The sequence below is a fragment of the Malus domestica genome, chromosome 07, assembly GCF_042453785.1.
Source record: "Malus domestica chromosome 07, GDT2T_hap1".
NCBI lineage: Eukaryota > Viridiplantae > Streptophyta > Magnoliopsida > Rosales > Rosaceae > Malus > Malus domestica.
Window position 1 is genome coordinate 17,447,853 of NC_091667.1, and position 15,756 is coordinate 17,463,608.

At 35.7% G+C, this 15,756-nt stretch overlaps 1 pseudogene; it reads right to left on the minus strand.

Annotated features, from left to right (window-relative positions):
* Positions 1 to 1,074: 1,074 nt before the first annotated feature.
* On the minus strand, positions 1,075 to 14,983 carry LOC139197732 (zinc finger CCCH domain-containing protein 63-like; annotated as a pseudogene).
* Positions 14,984 to 15,756: the final 773 nt, after the last annotated feature.

Below are 15,756 nucleotides of genomic sequence, written 5' to 3' on the forward strand. Positions count from 1 at the left end.
ACATATTGTGGATTGATGTATCATGATGAAAACATAATGATTTATATGGTGGATGGAATGGAAATCTTGAATGTCATGTGGGTTTCTTATGTAGCTATGGTCCTAGAAATTTCATGTTTGTCAAGTTATAATAAATGATTGAGGAATGCTATGCTTTTCTGCTTGAATTATGATGAAAACATAGCAATTCGAATATTGAATTATGCTTTGTATATATCCTGGATGCGGGATCTGTTGGAGATATGGATACTTGGTGACGTCACGTGTCAATCCTGGACGTATGTCGGGATCGGAGCATGACATAAAGTATTAGAACATATTGAAAATATAGAGAACAAACATATAATGAGTGTTTATGCAAGAATTCAACAAGTCCCTTATATTTTAATGAAAAAATAAAATGCAAAATACAAATGATCGATTTTATGCTCAAGTGGGAGTCGCGATCTCGGCATATGCCTAGGCAAACTAGGCGAACGCTTAAGCGGGTCTAGGCGTTTTCTTAATTTTCAAACGCCTAGAAACTAATTAGGGTGGTGGCCAATCGCCTAGTGCCTATGCGGGAATTTTTAGAACAGTGCACATAACAGTGTTTGGTAAGTGCCTTAATTTCTTCACTTTGCTGGATGGAGTCTCGAGTTTGAATTCCCCTCTTCCAAATAGGAAAAAGAAAATAAGAGAAAAAAAGGTGCCAATCCATGCACTTTCATTCCAAAAAAATTGACAGAAATTTAGTTTACTAACAGAGGCCACTCTAAACGATGATTGTATTTCTGAAGAATGTAAATTCTATATATAAAAATGAATCATTATTCATATTGAAGAAATTCACTGTTCAGCAGAGTGTACGATTGAACACAAACATAATAGACGGATCTCGTATATAAAAAATTGATCCCTAAAACAATGAACAAAACTAATCTGAATGAATGGCTGAATGAATGGATCTTCAACTTGAGTTTAAAAATTGCTACAATTTGATATGCTTCACGGCCATCACAACAATGGCTCTTGCAAACCAAAAGAATCGCATCTGAGTCCAAATATTTATGGAATTGTTAGTCAGGGTGTAACTCATGAAGACTCGACTTTGTTGTAAGGATCCATCCACTTCCAAACAAAAACGAGACCGGTTGCATCCCCACTGAAGAATAGTCCTCCAGGTCCTACCTCAATCCTCCCTACTTCTCGTTTTTCAAATAATTTGTAAAAGCAAGTCATAAAGTGAGAACTTTAGAACTTCAAATTTAAAAAAAAAAAAGAAAAAAAAGAAGGAAAAGAATCATAGCATTTAGTATCAGCTACTGTGGACTTACTATGGAAGCTCCGGTATGCGAACAGTATTATCATTGCAAGAACAAAGCAAGATTGGCTTCATTTCTAGGTTTATCATTCCAGCAAGATCACGGACACCCTGTTGCATGAAGAATAGCATCATAAGATTTGGTCCGTGCTAAATATGGAAATTGAGCCCACCACTACCTAGTACCAGTATAGAACAAGACTTTATCAAACAGTAATACAAACTGCACGACTTAATGCAAAAATATTAGTCTGAACCATGAAAACTAACACTCTAGAACACCACTAACTGAAACGTAAAGGAAAAGGATAGAGATAACATACATGCTCCTCATTGTGAGTGTAGGTCACTTCCAAGCTGCCTCATTCGGTGGCTGCCCACACCTTTATTGTGCAGTCCAATGAACAAGAGATCAAAAAATTATCCCAGCAAATAAGAGACATCACCGCACCAGAATGCCCCTTTAGCGTCATAACACACTGTAAAGTATCAAGGTCCCAAACCTGAAACAAAATAAAAATCACAATAAATTACCCTATCTAACATTGAAAACATAAGCACTAAGGGTTTTCGCAACACTGAATTAAGTAATATCCCAACAACATATATTAGAAGTCAACAAGCTTGTTCTTAAATTCCACAAACTTATTCTGATTGTATGGTCCACAGAGCCCGAGTACAGTCTGTTTGCCCCAACAATTACACATACAACTGGACCAGTGTGGCCTTTCAGAGTTGCACCAGGGAGAAACGAATTCATTTGGGACAACCTTTCCATGCATATATAACACCATCCTGAAGTATTGATGCGAAAATTAACTTAACACATAAATTAAACCTTCTTTTGACAATTGTAGTATATGTATAAGTAGGGATCGTTCTGGACCGGGGATTAGGAGGGCTTGCTAATAACCTCTAAACTAACTCAAAACATAAAAACAAAGTTAAAAACGTTTGAAAAGATTCAAGGGACTCAAAACAGGTTCAAAAGACTTAAAACAACTTAAAAACACTCAAAACTGCCTAAAAACACTTGTTGGGCAGTTTCTGACTCTAAACACAACTTTGAACGAAAATTGGGTTTTGGCTTCACCTAAAACAATAAAAAACACAAACAAAACAGATTTGAAACACTTTGAAACAAGAAACTAAAAGGGGGGTTTTGATTTGGATGAAGTTGAAACAAACAAACAAGTATGAAAAACTAGACAGATTGTAAAACGAATTTGAGAAATAAGATGATGGATGTGATAGCTAGAGGCTTTTTCTCCACACATGACATGTATGCAAACAACTCAATTTCCAGTTACTACTTCATTGAATTATGAACAACAATGCCCCAAATTAACTGTGACATCACTAGTTAACCCTCAGATTTTCCTTGTTTTATTGGATTGGATGACATCATTCGACAACCCAAAATATTCTTCAAAAGTTCCCTACATGACATCATAATAGAGATACAATCAAAGATCATTACGTTTAATGAAAATCACAAGCATTGACAAAGCACTTGCAACTATGACATCATGTCACTCATGCTAGAATTAAACTTAACGCGATCGTTTATAAGCGACCTCCAATACTTATGAATATAAGTTTGTAACAATTATGTGAAACTTTCTTATATTCTAGCATCGGATTTATGCATGCCAATTAAATGTCGACCCTTAATCAACAAATACAAATAAGTTATCAATCAAATAGTTAAGCTAATTGCATTCATGATTCAAGAGTTTATAACTGGAATTTATCAAATCATATTGCACACATAATCATGGCTTTAAAATCACCCCTAGCTAAGAGGGGTTTAGCCACTCATGTTCACAACAAAACGAAAGATAATGAATTTAAACATAGTAAATAAAGAACGAGTTACACCTAGAATGCTTCAACAATCAAGCTTGAATATCCAAGAGTCATTCTTTCTTTCTTCACTCATGGCACAAGGTTAGGTGTAAGGTTTGGATGGTGATTTGTATGGAAGTGTTTGAGAGAATGAATGGATATTTATGGATGAAGGTTGTATTGAAATGGGGATGAATGATCAAGCAAAAACTGAACTCTATGGCTGCCATACACACTTCCTTTTATAGAAGAAGTGCACGGCAATGGAGGGGAAAATGGTGGTGTGTGCAATGATTCAAGGGTGAAAATGAAGTAATGATGCAAAACATGAGGGGTAAAATGGAGTGGTGTTGCAGCTATGAATGCAAGTAGGGAACATGAATGATTGTGCACATGGTAAAGAAAGGAAAGAGAGGTGGAATGGTGCAGAAATGAGTCAAAGGTGCAGGTTGAGTCATAATGCACGGCATGAGATTCCAAAGGTGATGGATGGTGCATCAATGAGTGCATGTAGTTGAGGTAAAAGTGCATGAAATCTGATGGGTGAAGGGGACAAGGAATGTGCAGCAATTGAGTGTAATGATTCAATGTATTGGTGCATGAAATCAGAAATAATGAAGGAGACAAGGGTGATGCACGACAATGAGGGATAATGAGTGTAATGGTGCATGAAATGAGTGCAAGAAATCTGGTGCATGAAGGGGACAATGGTGATTATGCATGGCATGGGTGGAAAGGTGAGTAAATGGTGAATCAATGAGTGCAAGGAGGTGAAAGGATATTGTGCACATGGTAGACAAAGGAAAGGAAGTGGAATGGTGCAGCAAATGAGTGCAAGGAGGGAACATGGATGAATGTGCACAGCACGGGTGGAAATTGGAGTGATTTATGGCAGAAAATAGGAAATGGGTGGCTCCCTTGCACGACAAGGAAGATAAATGGTGAAGGATGGTATGGCTTAGACTTTTAGGGCAGGTTTAGGACTTGTAGAACATGTAATGAAATGTCCCAAAGTATTTAGGAACCCTTCATGTGACTGAATCTTTGGTAATTTAGGATTAGGAAAGGTAATGACAAGATAAGGCAAGTTTGACTAGTCTTTCCTCATTCTTAATGGTTTCCTTGTCTTCCTTGGTCCTCAATTTATTTTCTTCCTCTCCTTGGCACATTCCCAGCTTCTTTAGATCTTTAATTTTGTCCAACCACTTTTCTCCATGCATGTGATATCCATTCCATGCCCAAAACTGAAGGATTATTTTGTGAAAACATGTTCATTTGAATAACATCTATAGCATGCATTTAACAATTAAAAGGCGGAATCATGCTTGCATGCATTCAAAAACAAAACATTACCCATGAAATTCAAAGCCTAGTAGATTGGTGAACCAAGACTCAACTCAAATCAAAGTGAGTTGAGAAATTTATACCTTTGTAGATTCCTCTTTGCATAAGCAAAGGCTAATCACCCAAAGAGAGGGCCTTCATTCCTTTCATCTTAGATCCATGGATTTGGATGGAAGAATATGGTTCTCCAAGTTCCCAAAATTGAGAACCTCTAAGTCTCCACACCAAGGTTAGATTTAAGTAGAAATGAGTGACCTTGGAGGAGTGGGATTGCTAGATACACCCTCCAAGGGGGCCGGCCTCCTAGAGAGAAGGAAGAGACATGTTCTCTCCAATTTTCTCCAAAAGAACCCTTAATGAATTTTAGGCTATAAAGTTCTTTATATAGTCACTTCTTTAAATGACCTAAAGAACCAAAAACCCTCATTCAACACACATGGCCGGCCACATAAGGGATTTGGGCTTTTGGGCCTTTGTGAATCTTTATTCATTAAATTGTCATACAACTTAAGTCAATGGGCTTGACGTTCGAAGCCCATTGGGCCTTAAGGTCCAAAACTATCTTGAGGTCTTTAACGAACTTATTCGTTTGATTAATTAACATATTAATTAATCCTTGCCATAAACAATTAAACCATTTAATTATTCTTACTCATCTCCATTGTTTCTTCAATCTCCACCTTACACGGTGTACGATCTATTAGGTTCCTTTTAGCGAGGCAATGGGCGATTAGAACTCTTTCAAATCGATTGTGAATTGAAACTTACTTTCAATTCTCCCTTTAGTGATTATACACGTTTAGGGCTTCCACAAACCATGAGTGACACCTAGCAGCATATCATGGTTACCCAAGCTAATCAGAAAAGGTAGATAACCTATTCAGTTTAGGATTACAAATGCAATACAGTCTTTCTCTAATACAATACTCTTGACCACATTGTTTGGTTTGATAGTTTATTCATGTCTACTATCCAATGTGATTCGTGTGCTTATATGATTACCTTAAATGTGATTTGGAACGACTTTCCTAAATCTCATTCATACTCTGGCCAGAGATTCTAAATCATATCATAGAGTATTCTCCCCAAAACGGTTTGAAGGTTAGAGATCCCTTGTTGCGCATTCACTTGCCTCCATAGCTAAGTGGCTTAACCCCAACGATGCCGTGGACACCCGCGGATGGGGTGACTTTGACATAATCAAAGATCAAGGACTTAACCACAAGACAAACGTGATGCCTTAGGTCAAAGGACTACTTTGCATTATCCCAACCATGAGTTCTCATGTGACATGAATATGAGAACTCTTCATTGATCGTGTTCAGTGAACTCATTCTCTATTGAGCACCTACGTACTTGTCTTGATGTCACACACACCAATGACTCGAGACTAGTCACTCTCCCTGAGAGAATACAGAGCACGTACTGATCTTAACGGACTGTCAATGCCCAATTGGCAATCCTATGATCAGGAACGTTTAGGATGTGTCTACGAAAGAATGGTCTCATGAATCTAACTTCTTTAAATCGCATTCTCCCAATCACATATTCCTTGGACTTATCGTTTAAGCATATAACATTTATATGAAATGGCTCAAACAATAATCTTTGCCCTTGATATTAAACTAGATTAGTTTAACATGTGAAATGTCCGTAAAGTATCATCATATGATTGGTTTTAGGGCACATTTCCAACAAGCTCCCACTTGCACTAGAGCCAATCAGCTTAGTCATCAGTGATGATACCTCTTCTGTAGTCATTTCATAAATGGCTGAATAGTAGGCCTAGACAATGGATATCTATATGTTATCCATAGAAACAACCTTGAGAATAACGACGTCACCATTATACATGATTCTCAATCATGTGGTTCAGTCTCTCATTTGAGTTCGGACCTTGATGAGACCTTGATTCCCTGGCTTGAGCTATCGCCCCATTAGTGTCATAGTGTCAGTACACTAGATACACTTTCTGGTTGGAACCGAATAGAGAGTTCATAAATGAACTTTCCCATCCAAACAACATTGTTGTAAGCTTCTATATGGCAATATATTTTGCATTCATAATGGAACACACTAAAGTCATTACTTTAATGTTTCCATCCAAATATCTCTTTAGTCATAATAAAGAGATATCCGTTTATCTCTTCATTCATAATGAAGAAACATCCAATGATGGATTAGATTCATAATCTAATACATTTACGCTTTCATTACGTTACTCTAATTCTTCCTCATTCTTTGAGGAATCTATCCTTTAGTATTTCTTAAATACTTAAGGACTCACTTGACAGTTGCCATGGTTCTGATCCTGGGCTTGCACTGATATCATCTTGTACCGTTCTAGGTACAACTCATATCAATGTTTTTCATACAATATGAAATACATAAATCCCCTTTATGCGTATGCATAAAGGATTCTATTTACGCATTATTTCTTTGGGAGTCAAAGAGTACGTTCTCTTTGAGAAGAGCAACTTCTTAGTCTCACTAGAGTTGTCCTTCTAATTGAAGTTTATCATCATATGAGAAACTTCCTAGCATCTATTGTCTATTATTAGGGATTGATAAAATCCAATTATATCATAAAATATATCATTATAGATTTCCATCCCATGTATATAGACTATATCTCCCATATACATTCTATCTTCATATAATGTTTCAAAGTCATAACTTTAAAGAAGAAGTATTCTTTTCATTTCCAAAATTAATATATCATATATATTTAAATTTTAGGAACATGATTAACTCCCATATACATTCTATTTTCATATAATGTTTTAAAGTTGTAACTTTAATGAAGAAGTATTCTTTTCATTTCCAAAATTAATATATCATATATATTTTAAATTTTAGGAACATGATTAACTCCCACTAACCTTTTGTAAACCTAGTAAACAAAAGATTCATTTACATCTTTATGAGAAATCAAATGATTTGATCCTTTTCTCATAAGATGCTTATAGCTCCCACTAGCTTGCTAAGATTCATGATGGATGGATCTCTACAACTTACATGTCTTGTGATTCATAGTTTTAGACATATATATTATCAAGACTATCTTAATAATGGTTTCGGAAACCCATATATTGTCCAAACATTGAATCACCATTTAGTTGTAGCTAGCTATCTTCGAATTAATTGAAACCAAGACTACGTCAAATATGGTTTCTTCAAAGTCAACCATCCTTTTGATTGTAGTTACCTTAAGCTACCAATTAGCTATGGGGGTTTCATTATTTCGGGTCAAATGGTACTTTACCATTTCCTTGAGTATATATTATATATATACACTCAATGTAGTCATAAGGATTTTCATTCTTATTTCTTTCGAATTAAGAGGTGTAACTCTATGACATAGTCATAAAGTTCAAACCATTCAACTGAGACGGTTTATAAATCCTTCTCGACTACCTTGGAGCTTGTGGTATAGGAACTAGGTTGTTATACTTGTTGATCACTTTCTTGTCTCTCAAAGAACCCATTCTTTGAGTTCTATCTCTCGTTCATTTGCTCTTAGGCAAATCACATTGTAGGATTACAATGAACTACCCAACAAAACAACATTTGTTAGTTGGTTTATAGAAGCGATATCCAAAAGTTAATTTAAGGATATCCCACAAGATTGTTATCAAACAAATATTGCTTATTAGCACACAACCCCAAATCTTAACATGCTTAAGATTTGTCTTTCTTTCCAACTACATCTTATGGAGTCATGAAAAATTTGGAAGATCTTCTAATTGACAATCATATTGTTTTAGAAGTATATATCCTATATATGGGTAATAGATAACATCTAACGAACCAAATCTTATTCGAGTTCTTTCTTCTCCTTAATGGAGAAATTTATTATCTTATGATGCTTATTTCCTTGATATCTTTCAAGGAAACTGTTCTAAAGTGTTACCTTATCTTGGATCAAATCTAAGGAGGTAAATACTTTAGACGTCTTACTCATCAACTTACATTACTTGAATTCTTTGAAACATTTTGCAAAGTATTCGGATTTGTGTTTATTCAAAATAAACTATAGTCCAACCGAGAGTGATCTTCGGTGAATGTCATATACTATTTGCCTTCGTAGAGATCTATATTTTATTCACGTTCCGAATGTGAAGCACCTTTTTCTTCTCTCATATATCTTCTACTTCTTATTAGTCACACTTTTACAACGATTGTAAAACATAGTTACTAATACGGAATCAAGCATTCAAGTAGAAGAACCAACTGTTTTGAACTATTCAAGAACAATTTACAACACCTTCGAAAGGTGTGTTCTTGACACTTGCAAGACATTTCTTGCAAATACCCCTTCCAATGTCCATCCTTTCATAAAGAAAGTTTGTTCCATTGGAGTTAATTTTATCTTCTTCATTTGACTTCTCCTTTGACTACAATAGTCATGGTCCCTAAACTCCCACTATCTCTCTTGAAACCTTTTCCAATTGTGTTATACACATTAAACATTTTGGAGAGCATGTTGTTCACTACATAGTTTACAATAAACTTAGTGAACCATTAGGATAGGGACATAAAGGTGAAGTCCTTGCCTAGTTTCCGTCTTGTTAAGTGGTTTATCACTTCAACACTCAATGATTCAAAATCATCATAAGTCCATGTTAATGGACTATTTTTGTCAACCAACCATTATGTTCTAAACATAATTACAAACTTTCAAGAGTTGTTCAAGGCAACTCTCATTTCTTCATACAACAATTTGTAAGTGAAGAATCATGGCACATAAAGTGTCCATGCCATTGTGCTTTCTTCTCAAGTTCTTTGTTCATTTAACAAAGAAACAAGCACCAGTGTTTGCATTGACTAAGGGTTGTTCAAAGCAACTCTTATTTCTTCATACAACGATTTGTAATTGAAGAATTATGACTTTAAAAGTGTTGTCCTCTTTATGATAGACCTTTTTCTAACATATTCTTCTAATGATATATTATCAATAGGAAGATTGTGAGGAAGAGACTACTTAGGTACATTTACAAGCCATTAAAGACAATCTATGGTTTTGTAGTACCAAGTCCGGAAACTAAAGCTTTCGGCTTTTATTTGTCAAGTGTTGGATAGCGTTTGCAAATATATTGGTAAACAAATACATAACGAATATAAATTGATTGATTTTAAGCCATTTGATCCGGGTCTTTAAATCAAATAGCACCACCCACTATTTTTTGCAAATTCCATATCCCTCATTGGAATTCGAGAGTTTTGGATGAAACTCTTAGTAGGGTATGGGAGACTCACTACTACCAAGCCCACCTCACAATGATATGATGTTGGCTAGCATTAATAATAATGAGAGAGTACGCTTACTCATTTGCATCTCTTGCAAGTACCCATCTTATTTGGCCTCTAGAGAATGTCACCTCACAATGATATGATGTTGGCTCCATTGCACTTAGTTAAGTCATTCCCACCATGCTTAGTTCGTGAAGGGGTTCAAGAATAGCCTCACGATGATACGATGTCGGCCATCCTCGTTGCCTACACTCACCTCATCAAGTATGTATATAGACTCCTCCTGAGTATAAGCATGCACTTTGCACTCCCCCATGATAGGGTGAAGGCGGTGTACAAGTCATAAACGATTGGAGCCTACCACGGTGGAAGGCCACGAAAGAGTGTTCAAAGCACTCTCACGCTTATCAACTTAATAATGGTTTGGCTGAGGGTTTTAGGTCTCATCACATATAAACATACATTTTAATCTCTATTAAAACAATTTTGGTCCTATTACAACTATTGGTCCATATGATTGTTTTTAGTTGTATATAATACTCCCACTATGCTTATAAAACGGTTTTTAAAGCAAGAGTATATGATACTACTAACATAACCTTTGCATTCATTTGATGGACTATATAGTTGCCTTAGGGCCTTAGGATGATTATGAACCTTTGTTTAGATTCAACACGAGCCTTGTGTTGAATCTCGGTCTAGGGATGGTGATTGATTTTAGTTACGCGTTTAATCACATTAAGGCGTGTTGTCTTAGGGGCGTTGGACCCAACTACTTCATTTTCATGCATATCAAATAAAGCAAGAAAGAAGTACTTCAAAGTAAAGGTGAACTTATGCTCATTACAACATTTGCATAATACAAATTACTTTAAAGTAAAGAAGAGCTTAAGCTCTTTTACAACATTTGATCAAATCAAATTACAACCAAAATCTAATCTACACATTCCCATGGTTCAAACAAATTTGAAACGGCCTATCACATAGCTCAATTATCGTAGGCTTAGGTTCATAATCACCCTTTAATTAATTAACACTTTAACTAATTAATTTGAATGCAACATTTTCATTTGGTTTTTGTATCCATAAAATTGATTTAAATGGAGCTAAACAAAATGAAAATCCACTTCTCATTTAAAGAGACAAAACAATTTTGTTCTCTACCTAATTTGGGCCATAAAGCAATTAACCTCAACTTTTGGGCTATATTGTAAAAACATAAACTTTTGGGGTCACTTTGTAAAAACACAAAAGTCCACTACTTCATGTAAATATAAGTAGAACCCAAAATTTAAACAATGCAAAAACTTCATCAAAGGAACAAAACAATTTGTCCTTTAGCATTTTTGGACCTAAACGTAAAAACGTAAACTTTTGGGCCAAAGTGCAAATACACAAAAGTATCAAAACTTTATGTAATTGCATAAAAGCCCCAAAAGTACCCTACATGTAGGGTGGCCGGTTTTGGAGAAGGAAATGAGTGATGTGTGTGTTGATTTGTGAGTTTTGACATAAAGCAACAAGTGGTGCAAGTGGTGTGTGTGAAAGGGAATTAATCCTTTCACACCCACCATTATTTCTACCACCATTTAAACAAATATCTAACACATTAAATCATTTGAAAAACATAAAACATAAACTTTATGAAATAAATCAAAACTTTGAATCAAAACACAAAACTTTTTGTTCTTGGCAAAAATGTCAAGAACAATGAAGAACATTCATGAAAAACCCAAAAATTTCCATGAACATTTTTACTCCAAAAACATCCCAAAACCATTCAAACTTTAGGGAAATAACATATAACCAAACTAGGGTACATAGGGGTTCCAAAAGTTACTTGAAAACACTTTTAACAAGTCAAACAAGAACCCAAAAATCCACCATTTGGATTTGGCCGAAAATTCCCAAAAAACATGGCACAAAATTTTAGCTCCAATATTCATGCTCATAAGAACTACACCTACAACATTTGAGATGGCAAATTTTCTAACAAAATTTACATTCAAAGAAACAAGAATAAAGCTTGTAACATATTACAACTTTTAAATCACAAACTATGAACCACAAAACCCAAAAGGATTCACCAACTACTAGACCTAGGCTCTGATACCACTTGAAGGATTATTTTGTGAAAACATGTTCATTTGAATAACATCTATAGCATGCATTTAACAATTAAAAGGCGGAATCATGCTTGCATGCATTCAAAAACAAAACATTACCCATGAAATTCAAAGCCTAGTAGATTGGTGAACCAAGACTCAACTCAAATCAAAGTGAGTTGAGAAATTTATACCTTTGTAGATTCCTCTTTGCATAAGCAAAGGCTAATCACCCAAAGAGAGGGCCTTCATTCCTTGCATCTTAGATCCATGGATTTGGATGGAAGAATATGGTTCTCCAAGTTCCCAAAATTGAGAACCTCTAAGTCTCCACACCAAGGTTAGATTTAAGTAGAAATGAGTGACCTTGGAGGAGTGGGATTGCTAGATACACCCTCCAAGGGGGCCGGCCTCCTAGAGAGAAAAGGAAGAGACATGTTCTCTCCAATTTTCTCCAAAAGAACCCTTAATGAATTTTAGGCTATAAAGTTCTTTATATAGTCACTTCTTTAAATGACCTAAAGAACCAAAAACCCTAATTCAACACACATGGCCGGCCACATAAGGGATTTGGGCTTTTGGGCCTTTGTGAATCTTTATTCATTAAATTGTCATACAACTTAAGTCAATGGGCTTGACGTTCGAAGCCCATTGGGCCTTAAGGTCCAAAACTATCCCGAGGTCTTTAACGAACTTATTTGTTTGATTAATTAACATATTAATTAATCCTTGCCATAAACAATTAAACCATTTAATTATTCTTACTCATCTCCATTGTTTCTTCAATCTCCACCTTACACGGTGTACGATCCATTAGGTTCCTTTTAGCGAGGCAGTGGGCGATTAGAACTTTTTCAAATCGATTGTGAATTGAAACTTACTTTCAATTCTCCCTTTAGTGATTACACACGTTTAAGGCTTCCACAAACCATGAGTGACACCTAGCAGCATATTATGGTTACCCAAGCTAATCAGAAGAGGTAGAGAACCTATTCAGTTTAGGATTACAAATGCAATACGGTCTTTCTCTAATACAATACTCTTGACCACATTGTTTGGTTTGATAGTTTATTCATGTCTACTATCCAATGTGATTCGTGTGCTTATATGATTACCTTGAATGTGAGTTGGAACGACTTTCCTAAATCTCATTCATACTCTGGCCAGAGATTCTAAATCATATCATAGAGTATTCTCCCCCAAACGGTTTGAAGGTTAGAGATCCCTTGTTACGCATTCACTTGCCTCCATAGCTAAGTGGCTTAACCCCAACAATGCCGTGGACACCTGCGGATGGGGTGACTTTGACATAATCAAAGATCAAGGACTTAACCACAAGACAAATGTGATGCCTCAGGTCAAATGACTATTTTGCTTTATCCCAACCATGAGTTCTCATGTGACATGAATATGAGAACTCTTCGTTGATCGTGTTCAGTGAACTCATTCTCTATTGAGCACCTACGTACTTGTCTTGATGTCACACACACCAATGACTCGAGACTAGTCACTCTCCCTGAGAGAATACACAGCACGTACTGATCTTAACAGACTGTCAATGCCCAATTGGCAATCCTATGATCAGGAACGTTTAGGATGTGTCTATGAAAGAATGGTCTCATGAATCTAACTTCTTTAGATCGCATTCTCCCAATCACATATTCCTTGGACTTATCGTTTAAGCATATAACATTTATATGAGACGGCTCAAACAATAATCTTTGCCCTTGATATTAAACTAGATTAGTTTAACATGTGAAATGTCCGTAAAGTATCATCATATGATTGGTTTTAGGGCACATTTCCAACAAAAACTGCTCCAAAAGGCACCAAAATGCACTTCTTTGCCTCTTTAACCCTTTGTACCTACAACCACACGAAAATGGCTTGAAATACTAAATCAACTAAGAAATAACAACATAAATGCACAAGAATAAGCTAACTAAGTCGCATAAATATGCTCCTATCAAGTATAAAAGGAAACAGATAAATCCTTTGAAACTTATAAACTATGAATAAGTGGATGAAGACATATCTAATTGTCAAGTTATTTATCGGTGCCCTGGCAAAAACCATTTCATTGCCAACCACAATAGCATGCACCTAGCCATGAGGCCCATCTAGATTGCATTCTGCATTTGATTCAATGTTCCATGCCTGCAACATTAAGCATAATCAGCATAAACATATTGAACAAACCAAGCTATAAAAAGAATACAAAATTGTTATAATAAGGAAATTAACAGGCTAAAATACCTTAACAAGGTTTAACACGCCAATGAAAATCCATGGTCCATCACTAACTAAATAACCTGCTTCACCACGGAGGTTAACTAATACAGTCACACTGACTAGTATGGCAATCCCAAACTCAAGTTGCTCCGTCCCTGTCGGCAGAAGAAAGCTTGTTAAATCTTTCAAGAAGTGCAATACTAGTGACAACCTGTTGACATATATTACACCATTAGAATGATTGTCCAAACACACAAATAAAGGACATATACCTATTTATGTTCTATAGAAGTGGAAACAATATGTAAGCATAATTTGATTTTTAGGATGTAAAATTACTCTATATAAGTTTAATTATTCATAAACAATTGTGTTTGGAAATATATATATTATAATTTTGGAAGTCGCCAATAAATAATTAATACAAATACACGAGCTTCAGTAAAACTGTAAAACAAGTAATACCCAAAATAATTTTGTCTTCTCAAATCATCAGTTTCTCCTAGATTCTCCTAGATTCTAGTTCTAAGAAGACATATAACAGAACAAAATTAAAAAGAAAAACATTTGTTCAATGTAAGTACCTGTGCCCTTAGAGTTTTGCCAACATTGAGAACCCCTCTCCACTAAACCACTTGTGCATATATAGGCATCGATCACCTTTCACACAATTCCCATCTACCCAGTACTTGCAGATTTGGGATTTTTAAATACCATTGCTTGTCTGAGTAGCATTACTTGTCGGACTAGCATTCATCTTCTAAGTAGCATTGCCTTTGTGAGCATGATTGCTTTTCTGAGGAGCATTGTATGCATTGCCTTTGTGAGCAGCATTGCTTTTTTGAGGAGCATTGTATGCATTGCCAAAAGCCTTCTGCTTTGAAATTTGAGGGTTCATGGATGACGGTGGTGAATCTGGGTGCAAAAACCTACAGGATTCCTTAGTGCATCTTCCAACTGCCCAATAGATGCAAACAACTTTTGAAAGTCCTCATACTGGTAGACTATATACTGATCTTTCTGGTCTATTCGCGGGCCTCCTCACTGCCTTAGTGGCCATACAATAAACAAAAATTTAGAACCAACGAGAAATTGCCGACGCACAGCTTCCAAGATCACTCACCCTAACAGAAACCCTAAATATCAAAGATCAACAGAACCCAAATTCTTATGTTCCAATGCATCCTCCTTTCTTCAAATAACCTTAAAAATAAATGTAATCCAATAAGCCTTCAAATCTGAACCAATGCAGTACGATCAAGCTGTAGAAATCGAGAAACAGGTTACAACTTTCATGAAGGGTCAACTCTGAAATTTAGTATGTATATATTAATTTAGTATTATATTTTACATTTTTTTGGGTCAAATTATGTTTTTCATTTTCATTTTTATTGATTTAAAATATATTTTTCTTAACAGGTAACGGATCGGGTCATATTATCTGATAATATTAACGGGTTGATTTCAGGTCGGGTCATATTACCCGTTTATGGTATTACACGACACGGCTTGTTAAGCGATTGAGTATGACACGAACACGAGAAACACGACATGAATGCCAAGTCTAATGATAAGTAGACTAAACTAGCAACAAGTGTACCTGCTCGTTGCTACGAGATAAAATAGACCACAACAGAAATCATATTGTCATTTAGTTATTGACTATTATCG